The sequence below is a fragment of the Pteropus alecto genome, unplaced genomic scaffold (genome assembly GCF_000325575.1).
Source record: "Pteropus alecto unplaced genomic scaffold, ASM32557v1 scaffold76, whole genome shotgun sequence".
In the NCBI taxonomy this organism is placed as follows: Eukaryota; Metazoa; Chordata; class Mammalia; order Chiroptera; family Pteropodidae; genus Pteropus; species Pteropus alecto.
In genome coordinates, this window is record NW_006443138.1 from 18,677,196 (window position 1) to 18,697,331 (window position 20,136).

The 20,136-nt window shown below is 31.0% G+C and overlaps 1 protein-coding gene and 1 pseudogene across 1 annotated transcript in view; both read left to right on the forward strand.

Annotated features, from left to right (window-relative positions):
• The window catches only part of LRRIQ1 (leucine rich repeats and IQ motif containing 1), a 179,506-nt gene that overhangs the window by 140,871 nt on the left and 18,499 nt on the right, over nucleotides 1-20,136 (forward strand). The gene's annotated exons all lie outside the window — the stretch shown is intronic.
• LOC112472469 lies at nucleotides 6,257-6,375 on the forward strand (annotated as a pseudogene).

The window sequence follows — 20,136 nt, forward strand, 5'->3', positions numbered from 1 at the left end:
AATGAAAAACATGGACTAACATTAAAAATAGATTTCCAAATGTGATCTGAGTTTTCTTAAAAAGTAGTGATAATAATTCATAAATTCCAAATTGCCTTGAGAAAAATGTGAATATTGTACATTATGTATCTCATATAAACTTGAATATAACTCTATTTCATATATATTTTATGACTATTTGGTTTAAATGCATGTTTCAGCTACTTATTTATAGATATACCTTTTGTTCATATTAATTACTTATTTTAATTTTATATCTTGTACCCACAATTACTATTCTGAATTTAATTGCTTTTATATAAGGTACATGCAATGATACATAAATGGTAATTAATTGATAAAATTTCTGATTATTTAATTTGAATTCAAGACTATTGTTATTTTAAATACAATGCACTTTATACATTAAAGATAAAATTTTTAAATTGTATTAAATTGTAATTTTAAAATTACACTTGAGAACAAATAATAAAATGGATTTAAATGACAAATGCATGCATTTAAATGAAAGTTTGTTGTTAAGGTCAGAAAATAAAAAAAAAAATATTGAACATTTACCTGATCAAAAGAAAATTTCAGTTGTAAGTTAAAAAATCTGAGGGATTAAGACTAGAAAGTAAGCTCTAAGTACCAGAAAAAAAGAACTCAGATTTAACCTACAGATGACCTGGACTTGTTTGTTCAGATGACAATTCTAAAAGTGTGCAGGGAATATTCCTGTTTAATACAATTATTTGCCGCAAGCCTTGACCTCAGTGACTGTCAGAGACCAGATCTGAATTGGCCCATTCTCTGATATGGTGACATTGCTTCTGTTGCCTCGATTGTGACCTCTGATTGCATGGTACCCTTGAGAGTTCTGTGTAACAAGCGTAACTCCTGGTTCTTAGCCAGGAAGGTTGGTCTGCCTGCATAGATTTCTCAGCTCCCTTAGTCTGAGTTACACATGCTGTCTTCCCTGCCACGGTGGAAAACTATGTTATTGTGTGTATATACATCTGTCTGATTAATAGTAGCATTTCACAACTGATGAAATACACAGAAACTTCTTTTTTCAAATAAGGAGAAATCTTATAAGTTTTATTAGTTCGATTTATTACTTTTATAACAAAGGCTCATTTATTTTTAAGCAGGTTAAGTACATTTTTAAAGTTTACATATGTAATAATTTTTTACCTGTATACTTTTACCTACTTTAAAGAACACATTATTTCCACCCTACCCCTCTCCCCAATCTAACCCTGTCTAGGATATTGAAAGTTGATGTAGAGAGGTAGCATGACATAGTGTAATGAAGATAAGGCTTAGAGAAGGCAAACTACTGGCTTTTAATCATAGCTTCACCGTTGCCACTAGGGCAAACTTCTTAATTCTTTGAACGTCCATTTTCTCACCTTAAAAATGAGAGTATCCCATTTAAGAATTTAATGAAAATTAATGTAATGTGAAAGGCATGTCACAACTCCCAGCACATATTGCAATCATTATTATGATGATGATATCATTTCGTATATACCTCCCAAAAATGGGAAAAACATGAATATCCCTACACATAATGGATACAGGATAGTTCCACAATTCTTATAATTGTAATATTGGATGAAAGCTGTTCCATGCACAGCAGCCCACATAGAATAACTTGCATAGCTTTCTTCACAGTTTAACTGAAAGCTAGGATTAGAATCACTTGGAATTATTTGTTTGTCAGTCATATATTTAGACATGGTTTGGTTGTTTGAAGTCAAATTATAAATGGGTGGTAGAGTTGGAAGTTTAATTTAAACATTTTCATGCTGAGATTATGCTTTGTCCATCAGATGAATGATTTATAAATTTTATATTTTAACATAAAACCTCTTTCTTTAAATGAAATATTACCCAAAATTTAATATAGTATGTAAAACAGCTAAGAGTACATCTGCTCTGGTTTAGGAAGTCGGTCTAATCTGCTGGCTACTTCCCATTTGAGCTATTGAGATGCATTTGCAAGGCTTTATAGGGCTTCACAAAGCACATTATAAAAACAATATACCTGATTAGACTTTGCAAAAGAATAATTTCATTTTTACATACTCCCATTGAACCTAGGACTTTCTACTTACTTTTCCTTGGTGCTTATCACGTGCAGACGTATATGTTTAGTAGCTATTGCTGAAATGCCTTTATTTTGTATGCTGCTGAAGTTCAGGACTCTTTTGGTTCACTGCTAGATATCCTCAGCTCTTAGAATAATTTTTGACAATAGTAGTCGCTCAATAAAAATGTAAGCAATTCATATAAAATGTATCAAAATTATATTAGAGTAACAATCTAAAATCATACTAAATAAATCATGTTTGGGGTAGGCTAATTTAATGATCTAAGATTGACTGTTAATGGAATATTATATTTCATATTATAGAATACAGTGTGCTACTAAAAATATTGATAACTTATTTAGCATTTCATTGATTTCAAGATATTCATTTTATCTTCTCTGATCTCAGAATGTATCTTATAATTGATGGAATCTTAGAAGTTGCTGTCAACCAGGTGATAGTTGATACATTATATGAAAACCTTCAACTGTCATTTTCCAGCAAGATCAAGATCAATCATCATAGATACTATAAAATAATATAGTGATCTAAAATTTGGAGAGCATTTAAATAGAACTGATATAGGACTGGCATATTTAAGTATAGCTAGAATCAGTTCTTATCAGCTATTTCCTGTAGAAATCCCCTCCCAAGTCTATGATATTCGGAAACTAAAAGATTAATGTCCTGTGCCATAGGGGCCCTCCAGAACTCTGCACTAGTTTAAAGCCAATGTCCTTTCTGATTCGTCAGTACCATGTCCTAAAGCTTTAACACTTCTATTTCACACCAGTCTTTTTAAATAAAAATTATTGTGGTAACATTGGTAAATAAAATCAAATAGATTTCAAGTGTATGATCCAATAATACATCCTATGTATATCTCATTGTGTGTTTACCACCCAAAGGTAGATAGAGGTAAAGAGGGTCAAATATTTGGTGACAGGAGGAAATTTAACTTTGAATGGTCAACACATCAGTCTTTTAATATAATTCAACTCTGAGAGTAAGGCAAAAGAATTGTTGTGATCCCCAAATTTTATAGATGAAAAAGTAAGACCCATCAAGTTCACCTCTTCAGTTTTGCAAACCTTATTCTGAACTGATGCCTTATTAGAGACAGAACAAGGCAGAGAATTTCTAGTCTGAGCAAGAACAGGCACAAAATTTGTGAGACTGAAAGATCAAATTACGAAAACACCAATTAGAAGAGATATACGCACCCCTATGTTCACTGCAGCATTATTTATAATAGCAAAGATATGGAAGCAATCTAGGTGTTCATCACTATATGAATGGATAAAGAAGAAGCAATAGATAGATGATAGATAATAGATTGATGAGAGAAGAGAGAGAGAGAGAGAGAGATCGCCAATGGAATATTATATAGCAATAAAAAAGAATGAATTCTTGCCATTTTTGATAACATGGACAGATCTAGAGAGTATTATGTTAAGTGAAATAAGTCAGGTAGAGAAAGACAAATATCATGTTGTTTCATGTATATGGAGAATCTAAAAACTAAACAAAACAGATTCATACGAACAGAAACCAAAGGCATTGTTACAAGAAGGGTGGGAGTTGGGGATGTGTGAAAAGAGGAAGGGGAATATAATCCATATTGTGATCAATATGCATGGTAACAGATCACATAGCAAGGCATAAAAATGTTAAATCACTATATTGTACACCTGAAACTAATATAATCAATATAAGATTATATACCAACTATATTTAAATTTAAAAAAAAAAATAAAAATTAAATAAGCAAAATCCCAGTAAAAGATAGACAATTAATTCAAAAGAATTCCCTCGGCCAGAACATGCTTCCTGAAAGTGATGTAGCGTATGTCCAAGAAAGCTAGCTTGAGGTTTACAATGAAGCTAAGAAAAAGCAAATAGCTAGATTCAATAGTGAGGGGACACACTGAATATCAGCACTCTCCTGACAGCCCTGACATTACTCTGTGAATGAAATCACCCTTCCAAGAATACTTTTTTATAAATTGTACCTAAACTTCTTTCACTGTTGTCAGAGATGTCTGTATTCTTGCCATAATGTGAGTACTGAGGAAAATATAGAAGAGAAAAAGAGACAATATAAGTCAAGAAAAATAAAAGATGAGTAAAGATACAGTACAGAGTGTTAAAAGAATTAAGAGAAATCTTGAAAAGCTAAAGAATAAAATTATATGATATCAGTTATTAAGAATCATAAAAGTATGTTCTCCTAATACTATCCAGCCTCAGAAAGATACCATGAACAGTAGAAAAATATATACATAATGACTATTTCAAAAATTAATTTTTGCTAGAAAAATCTAAAAGTAATTCTTAGCTCTCAAATTCTACATGTGAAGGTAGATAAATTGGAACCTGGACTTTCTTTTTCTGGTAGGAAGATAAAAATTATAATAATATAGTTAAGAAATATTCTGGTAGGAGTTTCAGACTAATTTTAAATTCTGAGCCCTACCACTTACTATGCGATATTATATGTAATCTCTCAGGGCTGTAGCATTATTATCTTTAAAATGGCAATATTATCATGCACCTCTCAGAGTCCTTGTGAAATAATGTACAGAAGTGTGTGGACCACTGCTGAGCATATACGTCTTCAGAAGAAAACTGCAGCTGTTACTCCTGCTAGAATCTCTACCTCTAAATATCCCACCAGTCATATCAGACATATACTCTCACTAAAATTTATCACCTGTTGGCTTTGGGATGTTGAGCTTCCACAGTAATTGTTAAAGAGATTTCTATTTCCAGCAATGTGGTGAACTAAATATTCATGCAGAGAGCACCTAAAGTACTGAAGTTAAAAATATATATATTTGAAATAGACTTTATTTTTTTAAATAGATTAGGTTCATAGCAAAATTGAGCAGAAAATACAGAGTCCCTATCTATGTCATACATGCACAGTCTCACTTGCTATAAACATCCTTTACCATAATGGTGTGTTACAATCCATGACTTACATTGACATGTCATCACTCAAAGCTCATAGTTGACATTAGGGTATACTGGTGATATCTACTTATTCTCATGGGTTTGAAAAAAAATGTATGATGACATTATAGTATCATACAGAATGGTTTCACTGTTCTAAAAATCTTCTATACTCTGCCTCTTCATCCTGCCCTAGCAACAAAGGTAGAGAATGCCCCAGAAGTCAGAAATGTCAATAAAACACACATTTAAGGGCGAGCAAGTCTAGAGGTCTAATGTACAACATGATGACTATAATTAGTAACACTGTATTGCATACTGAAAATTTGCTGAGAGAGTAAATTCCATGTGTTCTCATCATACACACAAAAGTGTGTGAGAATATGGTATGTTAATTCACTTGTCTGTAGTAATCATTTCACTGTGTATGTGTATATCAAATCATCAGGTTGTATACCTTAAATATATTTTTATTAAAAATAAAAGAAAAATAAACCTATAAAAATTATAAGAAGAAAGAAAACACAAATATATAGGTGTAGCAAGTGATTGCTTAGGAGTTCTCTCTCCAGGGTAAATGGGAATGTACTCTCCAAGCACCTAGCAGAAGCAGTCAGAAATCTTTCTGAGTTAGATAGTTTAAATTTACACATCTAAAAATTCCCGTTAATATAAATCTGAAGAACATTAACCAAAACAATAATAAGATTACCTTGGGCAAAAAGCCACTGAAGTGAGAATCAACAACAAAAAAAACAACTGTAAAATCAGTCCATTGAATCATGAAGGTAGTTGACTTATCAGCTATAGAATAAAATATAAACATCTTTAGTTTAATGAAAAACATAATACATTATGTATTTATATACATAAATCTGTATTTGAAAACATAATGAAGCAATAAGAAGTTAGTGAAATTAGGAAGCTTTGAAAAAATTAGATAGCAATTCTAGAAATGAAATATGATTAATAATCATAAAAATGAACTGTAATTAATATTACAAACTCAATAGATGGATTAAACATAAAAATAGATTAATTGAAGGAAAAATTAGTGAACCTGGTCTACTGTTAGTATGCATTATCTATATAATTAGCTATTAAATTTCAAAGATGGCACATTCTATTTTAGTTACCTAATATTGTAAAGCTAAGATTTACTCAGGACTCATATGACCTAAAGTACTAGCATTTTTCTGTAGAGACTTAAAAAATTATTTCTGGTCTACAGCCATGCCATCGTGAATAAGCCTGATCCCATCTGATCTCGGAAGCTAAGCAGGGTCGGGCCTGGTTAGTATTTGGATGGGAGACAACCTAGGAAAACAAGGTGCTGTAAGTGTAAAAATATATATATATATTTCTGTACTCTGGTTATATAACTCAAAAGAATATATTAGCAGGCATACTTGACTCCTGTGAACATGGAAAGCACTCATCTGTGGTCTCACGCAACTCTAAACTCACTGATAGCCTCAGTATTAGCAATAAAGTAAAGAGTACAAGTATAAGACTTAGAAGGCTTCTGATTTGTCATTTGCTAGTTGCTTCTGATTTGTCATTTGCTAGTTGCTGCACCCTGAGTAAATCTTTAACTTTTCTGAATCTCAGTTTTCTCATTTGAAGAAAAAATTAATTGTGTGTATTATTTTTAATGAAATAAATATATTTTCATTTGTAAATTTACCTATGAGGGTAGCTATAGTAAATACATAAAGACAAATTCCCTAATCTTAGGCTAGTAATTAAACAATATGATAAGGAGCGCTAGTATATTGAAAAGTTGATGTCTAATGTTAATATTTTGAGGTAACTGCCTCAGAAGAAAAGATGATAGAATACTATTTGTTGAGCAACCAGAGTACTCTCTAGTGACTTTATATATTTCATTTCATCTTTACAACATCCTTGTAAGAAAAATATAATTATACCCATATTTTTGAAGAATGCAACTAAGGTTTTGAACTAATGTAAAAGAAGTATGGATTTGAACCCTCATCTGGCTGTTTCCAAAGCCCACTTTGTCAGGAAGCAATATTTTCCCACAAAATTTTCCTTAATGTCATATTTCTGAATATGGAAATGAATGACATTTAAAATGTTCTTAATATACCAGCTATAATTAATAACACAGAATTTCTTTTTCTCTTGTGAATAACTTTTGGAAAATAAGGAATAATTTTTAGATAAAAATTTCCATATTTAATCGCAGAGGAATTTGTAAATTTCTACTAAACTTACTTAGTTGTTAAATTATGGGAATGAATAGCACATTAAACATTGTAGCCATACATAAGGAAATTATGTATGAATTCGTCAAAACCCACAGAATTCTCTAACTCTGTACTTTTTCTACAGTAAATGCTTTCTAAAGAACAACTTTTTTCTAGTATTTGGAGAATAAATGAATTTTGTGGCTATTTAAAGCATACTTCTTATCTGTACTCACTGAAAAACTAAAATAATTTTTAGCTACATGTGTTTCTATGCTACAATAGAATTATAAAATGGCATATCTTGACCTAAAGATAGGACTGGTTGATTTTTTTTCATTTCCTTGTTTGTTTTTTCCTTTTAAACTTAAATGTAAATGGTTGGCTTAGTTGTTTTTAGTATGTTTTTAAATTAGTTAAACGATTTTATAAAGAGATTTTTTTTTATAAATTGAACACTCAAAATCATAGACACTAAATAGGGCATAATATTTTGGTTAGATTAACTCTCTCTATAGGGTTACTTTAGTCTGAATTCTAATAGAAGGAAAGGAAAGATAGATCATTGTTTTATATTCAAAATTGACGTGGTATTAGTGTTGTGAGATAATTCTCTTGCATTTCCGAATACCCTAGAATGATGGCACTACAATATTTGTGCTCCCTAAGCTTGCAACAGAAACCTACCATAAGTTCAGTATTCACCTAGACTCCTTCACTTAGCCCCTGTGGAAACTCAGGGGCAAAGAGAACCAACACAAATATACCTATGTTTATGCTGCTTGTGGTGCTGTGAATAATAAAGCCCTTTGTCCCTGATCTAGGAGTCTTCTATCTTCTGCCAAAATTCATAAAAGACGTCAGGCTAACTTTCTACTTGAAAGTGGGATCAAATCTCAAATCTATGAGTTCTTGATACAGACAAATTTTAATTTTACAACTTAAGAAAAAAAATGAATAATGGGTACATGTAACTATATAATGAATCATTCTTGCTTTATGAACTGTTCTTCAAGCTTGGGTATATTTTATCCCATCTTTTTGCTTGATTTGCTTTGTGGAATGCTGCTGGTAATCATAGGTATGTAATAATTGCTAAAAAAACCACAACTCTATAGTAGTTTTAAGGAACACACAATATTTTAGACTATAATAATGTACTTAATTTGTTTGGCTATAGGTATGACTTTAAGACCGATGTTAATGTGAATTAGCACACACAAACTTTATTCTAGAAAAAATTTCATTTTTCGTAGCAAAAAAAGAAAAATATTTTGAAATCACACAGACCTTGCCTCAAAAATCAAAATTGCCATGTCTGAGGTTTGTATACACCAGAAACAAGAAAATAATATATATTTTTTTACTTATAGTCTCAAACGATTACATAAGTTTGCCTCACAATTTGGCAAGTCACGTATTATTTTCATTTTACAACTGATGAAACTAAGATTTAAAGTGGCAGTGACTTTTTTCTGCTCCTTAAATTAGTTCTCTCTCCACAACACCAACCTATATTAAATGTGTACCATTCAAAAAAGATAGGTAATGTTTTAATAATGTATGTTTCCAAAATAGTGAAATACATTGAAAGCCAACTCTGGTTACTAATTTTCTATTTAAATTGAGAATCCTTCAGTTATATATGATCCTTTGACTTTAGAAGATTACAAAGAAGGAAAACAACAGGTAAAAGAAATGGTCAAACGTAAAGTGCAGAAATACTTTCGAGCAAAGAAAGGCTAAGTGAGTTTCATGATATTGGGATAGAGGAGTAAACTTCGAAAAAAAATTAAATAATTGAAAGGCTAACAAATGATACAAAACTTCCATTTGGGGAAATAAAGAGAGGTAGATAAATTCTTCTGAGGAAGCCAACACAAATTCAGAATATATTTAAAAAGCAAACTTAAGTTACGAATTTAATGTAACATGCTATTCTAATCTGATTGTAACTCTATATATGTGGCAAAATTGAAAACATATCATCTCCGGAAAAATACATTTTTATTTATAATGGATTAAGACACCCTGAGTCAGACCATGAGAAATAATAGATACTGGAAAAAATATATGAATAATTTATATTAATTGTTATTAGACACTGGTAATAAGATAAATATGCTTACTTTAAGGAATAAAAACTATCTTAGAAATATCTGTAAGAGAGAACACATTTGAGAAAACAATATAAATTTTAGAAATTAAATAATTGAAATTAAAATCTATAATTTATATGAGGATCAGACAAAGTTGAAGAAAGCATAACTTTGAAAATGTGTTATAAAATATTATCTAGAATCTATTGCCGAGAAGCAAAGAGATGAAAATTTTAAGAAATGAAAAATATATAAAGTTAGAGAAGGTTTAAATTATGTATATTGGAGTTCCAGGAGGATAGACAAGATAGAATGAGGCATGGCAATATCCAATAAGATAATGAGTGAAATTTTTCCTAAACTGGATGAAAGACATTAATTCATATATTCACAAAGTTGAGTAAATCATATGCAGTATAATTTTTAAAAGAAATCCACAGCTAAACTTATCAGAGTAAAATTGTATACAATAGAAAAAAGAAAATCTTAAAGTAGTGAGAAGAAAAGGAGACATTATTTCAACAAAGTTGCAGTTAGACTGACAGCTAATATCTTAAAAGCAACAATAGAAAACAGAAGAAATTAGAATATCTTCAATGATCTGAAAGTTATGTGAATGTAAATTACAGCCAAACTAGAATTTACCAGAATAAGGACAAAATACAGACATTTTCATGTTAACCAAAACTGAGGTTGCTAACAGAATCTCATTAAAGAAATTTATTTATGAAATATCCATGTCACAAGAAGATAAAAAAAAGAGTGTAAGTAAAAAATACATTGGTAAAATCAAACATAAATTGACAGTACGGATAGCAATAATAATGTCTTGTGAAATTAAATGTTGCAAGTAAAATACAAAGACTATATATATGTTAAAGTGAAGCTAAATTGAGTTAAAATGTTTTATAATATACTTCATAGGAGGAAGGAAAATTTGGTTGATTTTAGATTATGTTAACTATATATGTTGATTTCCAGGCAAAAGCTAAATTAAATATGCGCAAACACTATTATTTCCATACTAATAGAAATAAAACAATAGAAAGAAAAGAGATATTCAATCCAAAATGAAGCCAAAAAAGTAAAGAAAAAGAACATAGTGTACTTAGGCAAATAGAAAACTCAAAACAAGATGATATATGCACTCAACTATATCAGTGTTTACAATACATGTAAATGGTTAAATTACTGAGTTAGCAGAAAACAATTGTTTGTAGATTTTTAAAAAATCTACAAAGAACTGTTCAACTTCAAGTCTTACTATAAAGCTACAGCAACCAAGACAGTGTGGTATTGGCAGAACAGACAATAAATACATCAATGAAACAGAATAGACGATCCAGAAATACAACCCACACAAACATGATCAACTGATCTTTGACAAAGAAGCATAAGCAATACAATGGAGCAAAGACAATCTTTTCAATAAATGGTGCTAGAACAAGTGGACATCCACATACAAAAAAAAATGAATCTAGACACACTCTTATACCATTCACAAAAATTAACTCAAGATGGATAACAGATCTAAATGTAAAATGAAAAACTCTAAAACTCCTAGAAGATAGTATAGGGGAAAACCTAGATAAGTTTGCATATGGCTTTGACTTTTTAGTTATAACACCAGAGCTACAATGCATGAAAGAAACAGTTGATAAGCTGGGCTTCCATAAAATTAAGACTTTCTGTTTTGGTGAAGACAATGTTAAGAGAATGAGAAGACAAGCCACAGACTGAGAGAAAATGTTTGCAATGCTTATTTGATAAAGAACTGCTATCCAAGATATACAAAGAATACTTAGATATCAACAAAAAGAAAATGAACAACCTGATTTAAAAAATGGGCCAAAGACCTTAACAGATACTTCACCAAAGAAGATTTACAGATTGCAAATAAACAAAAGATTCTCCACATTCTATTTCATCAAGGAAATGCATTTTTCAACAATAAGATATCACTACACACCTAGTAGACGGCCTAAATCCAGAACACTGAAACATCAAATGCTGGTGAGGATATGTAGCAAAAGAGCTCTCATTTTGCTGGTAGGAATGCAAAATGGTATTACCACTTTTAAAGACAGTTTGGAGGTTTCTTATAAAATTAAACATACTCTTACAAAATGATCCAGCAAACACACTCTTTAGTATTTACCCAAATGAGTTGGAAATTTATTTCCAGACAGAAACTTGCACACAGATGTTTATAGCAGCTTTATTCATAATCGACAAAATTTGGAAGCAACCAAGATGTCCTTCAGTAGATGAATGAATAAACTGTGGCACATCTGGACAATGGAATATTATTTAGTGCTAAAAACGAAGGAGCTACCAAGCCATTGAAAAGATTGAAAAGACATAGAGAAAAACCTAAATGAAAGAAGCCAATCTGAAAAGGCTACGTACCGTATGATTCTAACTATATGACATTCTAAAAACTAGAGGCAAGACTATGGAGACAATAAAAAAAAAAATCAGTATTGCTAGGGTTTGGGGCAGGGGAAAAAAGGGACAAAGAGGATTTTTAGAACAGGCGAAACTGTTTTGTATGTTATCAAAATGATACATGCCATTATACATTTTTCCAAACCCATAGAGTATACAGTACTAAAAGTGAGCCCTAATATAAACTATGGAGTTTTGGTGATATTGAGGTCTTATTATACATTCATAGATTATAACAAATGTACCACTGGGTAGGGAAGGGGACTATTTGATAATGAGGAAGGCTTTGCTTTTGTTGGGGCAGAAAGTACATGAAAAAAGTTCTCTACCTTCCGCCTAATTTTGTTTTAAACTTAAAACTACACATAAAAATGAATTGTTATTAACTAAACTTTTTAAAAATAATGTAAGGCAAAGACTCCAGAAGTACCAAGGAGAAGTCAAAAATTCCAAACCACAGTGGGAGAATTTTAAAATACATTTCTTAGTAATTTATAGAACAAGAACTCAAAAAAATCAGTAAAGACATCATTTAATAAACCAATTTAATAACATTTGCTTAAGAGACATATATAGAACACTTAACAACTGGAGAAATTAATGCACCTTATCTTCAAGTACAGTTATAAAACTTGACATATACTGGCTTAAATCAGGTCTCAAGAATTTCTTAAAGATTAAAATCATGTTTAGTGTGTTTTATGAATATAATGCTGATAAACTATAAGTGAATTTCCTAATATACCTAGGAAATCTTTATTTCACTGGAAATTAAGAAACCAAAAAAATCTGAGTCAAAAAGAAATCATAATGAAATTTAAAAAAAATAACCGAGCAATTACAAAATAACTATATTATAGCATAAGAGCAATAGTTAACGAAATAGAAAAAAGTAAAACAATGCATCAATAAAGCTAAAATTTTTAAAAGAAATTTGATGAATCCTGACAAGACTGATTAAGAAAATAAAATGAGAAATTACAAATAGCTAGTATCAGGAATGAAAACACGGTAGGATGACGAATGATATAATTTAAAACTGCAGCAAGAGAATATTGTGAAAATTTTATGGCAATACCTTTGAAAATTTGGAGGAAGTGAAAAATTCCTAGAACAACATAACTTACCAAAACTGACCTTAACTGTAATCTTGAACCTAACATATAGGAAAACAACCAGGAAGAAAAAAATTGCAACATGCGATAGTATTTTTTTAATTATATATACCAAAAAATCATGTCTCACAAAAGATGTGCAAAACCTTATTGGAGAAATTTTAAAAAGTATATCAAGAATGTTGAAGAAAAGCTATAAATGAATAAATTTATGAATTAGAAAACTAAATATCAGATTTAAATTCTTTCCAAATTACCATAGATACTCTGCAGTCTCAATTAAATCCCCAAAAGGTTTTTTATTTTGTATTGTTTTTACTTACACAAAATAACCTTTATTTGCAATATATTTTTAATTCCCTATACTGCTTAAACAGTGGTTTCAATCATGGCTACATATTAGAATCATCTAGCCAGCTCTTTATTTTTATTAAATTTATTGTGATGATGGTTAATAAAATAATATAGGTTTCAAGTATACAATTCTATAATACATCATCTGTATATTGCATTGTGTGTTTACCACCCAAAGTCAAATCTCCTTTCATCATCATACATTTAACCCCCTTTATCCTTTTCTAACTTCCACTTTTTTTATTGTTAGTATATAAGAACAACACAATGGATTTGTATGCGTTGTTTTTATATCCCGCAACTTTAGTGTATTTGTTTATTGTTTCTAATAGCTATTTGGTGGAGTCTTTAGAGTTTTCTACGTAAAGAATCATGTTGTCTACAAAAAGTGACAATTTGACTTTTTCATTCCCATTTTGGATGCCTGTTATTTCTTTCTGCTACCTGATCACTCTGGCTAGGACTTCTAATACTATGTTGAACAACAATGATAAGAGTGGGCATCCTTGTCTTATTCCTGATCTTAGAGGAAAAACTTTCACTTTTTCACCATTAAGTATGATATTATCTGAGGGTTTATCATGCATGACCTTTATTGTTTTGATATACTTTTTTTCTATACCAAATTTATTGAGCGTTTTAATCATAAATGGATGTTTCGTTCATGACCATTGACAAGCAGAATCTAAAATGTGCATGGAAAATCAAAATCCACAAATAGCTAAAACACTCTCAACAAAAATGTATAAAGTCAAAGAGAAAAAGTTGATAACTATATGATTTTGTTTATATGTGGGTTATAAAACTGAAAGCAACAAATGAACTTGACGAACAAACAGACTTTGGACACGGACAACAGTTTAGTGATTACCAGAGGGAAGGGGACTTGGGGAGGAGATAATAAGGGTGAAAATAAGTCAAATATATAGTGGCAGAAGGAAATTTAATTTTGGGTGGTGAACACACATTGCAATACACATATGATATATTATTGAATTATATACTTGAAACCAATATATTTTATTAATCAATGTCATCCCACTAAATTTAGTTTAAAAAAAAATGAATAAAGTTGGAGAACTTGTAAGCACCACAACTTATAGAGGTCAAGTAAATGACAGTGAATACAGTGTGGTATGGTATGGTATTATATGGTATGGATGGTACCATATGAATAGTATGGAATAAGAAGGTATGGGATGGGATGGGATGGAATGAGATGGTAGTAATTGTAGAATAGGGTAGGGTAGAGTAAAATAAAGTAGAATAAAGTAACATAAAAAATAACAACTGATAGAGGCTCATGCATATATGCTTAACTGATATTATAAGAGAGATTACATTCTAAATCAGTAGGAAATAGGTAGACTTTTCAATAAATCTTAAACAATTATCAATACTAAAAAAAATTAGTTCTAGCTATATTAAAAATCTAAAGATAAGCAAAAATATAAAACTTATAGAAGATAATGTGAAAATATATTCATAACCTTGGATATTGATCTTCATTAAAAAACATGCAAAAAGCATTGATCATGTTGATAAATATATTTACATTAAAATTAATAATCTATAAATCAAAAAATGTCATAATAGTAGTAAAAGAATAATCCACAGAAATGGAGATTTGCCACACATAACTAACAAAGGTCTCATATCCAAATATATAAATAATTTCTAAAATCATTAAAATACAAACAACCTAATATAAAAAAATAAACAAGCAAGTTTAACATATATTTCACAACAAAATGTGCTTTATCTCATTTGGTAGCACAGAATTGCAAATTAAAACTACAAATTAAAAAAATAAAAGTCTAACAAAAGTAAGTGTTAGAGAATGTATAACCAATGGAACCCTTGCATTTTGCAGATTGGCATATAATTTGGTACAACCACTTGGAAAACAGTTGGACATTAGAGTTGAAGATATGCATTCCATATGATTCTTCAATTATACTCCTAGATATTTGCTCTTTAGAAATTCTTATACAGAGGTAGTCAGGGCAGAGTTGTTTTTAATAGCCAAAACCAGAATCACCCCATGTGTTCAACAATAATGGAATGGATAAACTCTAAAATACCTATACAGTGGAATATAGTACAGCAATAAAAAATAATGAACTGGATCTATACACAGGAACATAGATGAATCTCACAAATATTGAACAAATGAAGACAAAAGAATATCTATAGAATTGTTTAATATTTGTAGTACAAAAACAAAGCTACACTATAATGTTTAATACATAAGTGGTAAAAACTATAAAAGAAATCAAGAAAGTGAAAGTTATATATTACAGCTTAGTGCTTACTCCTAGAAGTAAGAGATTTTGGAACAGGACTTCTGGTGTACAAGCAGTGTTCTATTTTTGTTTTTAATGATCAGAGGTCACATGGAACATTTAATTATATTTTATTATGATTATTTTAAATAATTTATATGTTTTATAATTATATGTATGTAATCTCTATAAATCTTGAAGTTATAAACGTGATAATGCAATACTTTGTGTACATCATATATATCACAACAAAATTAAAATAATTAAAGAGAGCTAACAGTGCTTAGTTTTGCAGCATATATACAATACCAAAATTAGAACAATATGGAGATTAGTGTTTTATATTTTGTTTTCCTTTCTAATGTTTACAGATGACAAAACTAATTCTCTAATAAATAAGGTGACTTGCCCAGTTGAGGGCCCTTCAGGCTTAACACCCCACTCCCAATTCCTCCTCCAGAAAAAATGAAAGAGCTTCCACGAATCAATATTTATATAAATAGTGGAGTGATCATAGTGTAAAGTATAAAAATGTCTGTAGTATCACTTTATCGTATATACTCCTGAAACTGATATACCAATTTTAGGGCATTTCCTTTTGGCTCTGATATGAGCGGGGCTCCTAAGAAATCAACCCGTCACAGGATAAAGGTAGAGGGAAACTGCCATCATTGGCAGGAGGAAGTGGCTCACAGTGGGACGGCTGGGCTGGCTGGCAGCTGACTGTCTATATTGGCCTGGGAAGAAGCGTGGATAATGTTCTTGTTTGACAAAGCATGACATTAAGAACAGAAGATATCTGGGATGTTGGGTAGCAGAATCAAACGAGGACAGGTTTCATGAATCCTTGCCATCAGACTCAGAAGCCCCAAAGTGTAGCATGAAGAGAATGAATTTTGGCTTAAGTGGCTGTGCAACCTGGAGCAAGTTACTTAACCTCTCTGGACTCCAGGATCTTCGTCTGCCAAAATGGGGGCCCCTTAATTGGGTATTTGTAAGGAGCCAATGAAATGACACAGCACACAGATGGGGCAGGAGCTCGTCTTGGACAGAGCCACACAGGTGAAAAGACCAGAAGTTTACAGGAATGGCATGTGTCTTAGCTGACCAGGCAGCTGCCCTACATCCATCCCAGGTACCCTGGATATCAGATTGCTTTCATTATTCATTGCAATGTGCCAGTGCACATGCAGCACCTAATAATTATTGTATAACTTGTGGGCATTAAATGAGGTGGCCCTGGCAACATTGTAACTGGAACTCAGATATTGGATACAGAAGACATGGCTTCATTTTTTGCAGCCAAATGAAATAAATATGTGAGAATTTCAGGATGATGTGTTTACTGTACAAAAGGATTGATAAACCCTTTCTCAGGACTTCAGTGACATGGCAAGAACCTGCCTAAGACAAGTAGAATACTATACCCATCAGCGGAGTGCATCTCCGGCCAAGAGTTTGGAAGACATTCGACATCAATCAAATGTCCCCCAGCCTGATTCCTTATGTGTACCTCCTGAGCATATGGCAGTCAGCAACTACTTCTCTAAGACTGTGCCAGTCACCTTGCTCCAAACTCAGTCCTCTGCAGAATGTCAGCACAGACTTACCAGTCTGTGATCTTGTGTGTAATCTAGACTGATCTAGACCGTTCTATATTGTAATCTAGAAAGAAAAAAGACTGTATACCAACTGTACTTAAATTTAAAAAATAAATTAATTAAAAGAAAAATATATAAGTAGTTTAAAATTCAAAATTAACTTTGTAGTGAAGACTTATAATGCTGTACCTTGACTTCTTTCTCTATTAGTATGTGAGAAGATCAGTAATATTTTGAACTTATCTTTTCAATTAAAAGTGAAATTCATGAATGGAGGCCCTGATTCATTTACTAATGAAGTTCTGCTACATAAAGTAAAATTCTCTTTCTAAAAATAACATAATAAAAGATTAAAATTTTGGAGTATTAGAAAGCTCTTACATCTTCATCAGGCTATGGGAGTACTTGCTTAAATTATTAGCTATGGAAAAAAATAGGTTCAGGACCAAGTATATTAGACTCTAATATGTTGTCACTCAAATTGTGAAAGAAAGTTATTTTACTTATATTTATTTATTACTTTTTATAATGCAAGCAATATTCTAATATTTGTTTAGTATTTCATTTGTTGTTATCTCTGTAACAGAAGTATATTTGTATTTTTACGTTTGAAAGATAAAGAAATCATCAGATGCAGAAAATTAATTGACATTGAGGAATGCATTATGAATGTTTAGGCATATGTGCTATGAGCATTTCTGTCTGATAGTTATAAATAATGATTACAATATTTTTAAAATGTTTAATTGGTCTACAAGCCTCTATATTAATGTATCAATATAATACCATTTACTGGCTTCTTTTGAAATAAAGCTAGTAAAGGAAATTAACCATTTATTTAGCATTCAATTAATAAATAAACATGTATGAATAGAATTAAGGATGTCTTTTTAACAAAAAGTAGAAACTTTTAGATATGTCAGGGACCTGCAGTCTAAAACTATACCAAACAACAAACAAAAATAGGTGGCAGTAGAATGTATGTGGCCACTATGACCATGTAATTTTGAAAGCCATCCTACTTACATCATCAGACATTATTCTATCAGGTGGGCCCTCGTTTGGATGACCTACTATATTAACACTCCCTGAGGGAGTCTAAGTTGAATAGAGGAATATTTTCCAAGAATAATTAAATATTGAAAGAGTGAAACAGGAGAGAATAGTGTCGATGGAACCTCTGTCATGGTTATTATTGAGCAATTGCTAAAAATTGTTTGAAATAACTTCAAATCAATTAGGACTGTGTACCCTTCTTATCTTTTGGGAATTATTTTTCTTTATTAAAGACAGTAAAATCCTTATATATTGTGAAATAAATACGCTAAAAAAAATACCTGTTATAGATTTAGAATTCTGGTGACAAGGACTTCCTGGATTCACCCCCAGAATATTGTGCTGTCTTGTTTTGTGGTTAATCTTGGAATCTGCCCCTTCTGCCAGTGACCCCTTGGAACCTTGTTCTTGATCTGATTATAGAGACTTTTACATATAGTCTCACCTTCAGAGTAGGTAAGTTTTGTCTGTGGCAACTGAGATAGCATTACGACTATGAGTAATAAAATTTAAAAAATAGCAAAATGGCTAGTTATTAAATCATTACAATATATTAAGTATTACCTGTGGTCTATTATTTTATATTATTATTAAATATATTTAAGAGGAGAAAACTGAGACAAAGATGAGGTAAATAATTTGTCTAGCATGACACAGCTAGTAAATGAAAAAGCCAACTTCACTATGTGCAGTTACTAGGCATATAGAAAGGTGATTAAAGTGAAACATCTCCTTTAAAGACTGAATTAAATTATTCTACAATTAATTTCTCCTATGTCACAATTTCAAGGCTTCTTCTAATGGAAAACTAAGTGTGCCAGATTCATAGGAAACAGTAGAAAGCAATCTTAGACAATGATAGTTTTAAAAACAATATCCTAATAACTAGTAAAATTGAGCATCTCTTCATACGTCTGTTGGCCATTTGTATTTCTTTTTGGAAAAAGTATCTGTTCAGATCCTCTGTCCATTTTTAATTGGATTGTTTGGGGTTTTTTTATTGTTGAGTTGTTTGAGTTCTTTGTATAATTTTGATAGCCCTCCATCAAAAGCGTTGTTTGCAAATATCTTCTTGCATTCAGTTGATTGTCTGTTTGTCTTGTTGATGGTTTCACTCTTTCACTGTGAAGAAGCTTTTTAGTTTGATATAGTCCCAGTCATTTATTTTTGCTTGTACTTCTCTCGCTTTGAGGTCAAATTCATAAAATCCTCTCTAAAATTAAAATCGATGCATTTAGTACCTATGTTTTTTTCTATGCACTTTATTGTTTCTGTATTATATTTAGATCTTTGATCCATTTTGAATTACTTTTTGTGTATGGTAACAAATACCAGTCTAGTTTCATTTTTTTTTTCACATGTAGCTTTCCAATTTTCCCAGCACCATTTATTGAAGAGGCTTTTCTTCATTGTATGTGCTTGGTTCCTTCGTTGAAAATTATTTGCCCATGTATATGGAGGTTTATTTCTTGGCTCTCAATTCTGTTCCATTGGTTGTGTGTCTGTTTTTCTGCCAATACCATGCTGTTTTGATTATTGTCACTTTGTAATATAATTTGAAGTCAGGCAGAATGATACCTCTAGGCTTATTCTTTTTCCTCAGGATTGCTTTGACTATTTGGGGTTGTTTGTGTTCCCATACAAATCCGATGTTTTTTTTGTTTTATTTCTTTAATAAAAATGCCTTTGGGATTTTCATGGGGATTGCATTAAATTTGTATATTGCTTTGCATAATAAGGTCATTTTAACTATGTTGATTCTTCCTATCCATGAACATGGAATATCTTTCCATTTCTTTGTGTCTTCAATTTCTTTTAATAAAGTCTTATAGTTTTCAGTGTATAGATTCTTCACATGCTTCATTAGGTTTATTCCTAGGTATTTTTTTCTTTTTGTTGCAATTGCAAAAGGAATTGTTTTTTTCATTTATT